The following is a 279-nucleotide window of genomic DNA, read 5'->3' on the forward strand; positions in this document are numbered from 1 at the left end:
TCGGCGTATGCGGGTGATGGGATGTGTGTATCGTTGCTACAGGCTCCAGGGATCAAGGAGTTTGGAAACTCGGACAAGAAATTGTCATCAAGATTGCGTGCACGATTGCACCGATATTTGTTAAATCCCGGTTTGCTAAATTGCAGCACCGATTCAACGGATACACCGCGAATTGTGGTTCCTCATGATATGGATTTGAAATACCGCATCCCCTATGAGGCTCACGACACGCAATTCAGTGGTCATCTCGGTCGTGAGAAAACGTACAACTCTGTGAGT

The sequence above is a fragment of the Plasmopara halstedii genome (assembly GCF_900000015.1).
Source record: "Plasmopara halstedii genome assembly, contig: Scaffold_323, whole genome shotgun sequence".
Lineage (NCBI taxonomy): Eukaryota > Oomycota > Peronosporomycetes > Peronosporales > Peronosporaceae > Plasmopara > Plasmopara halstedii.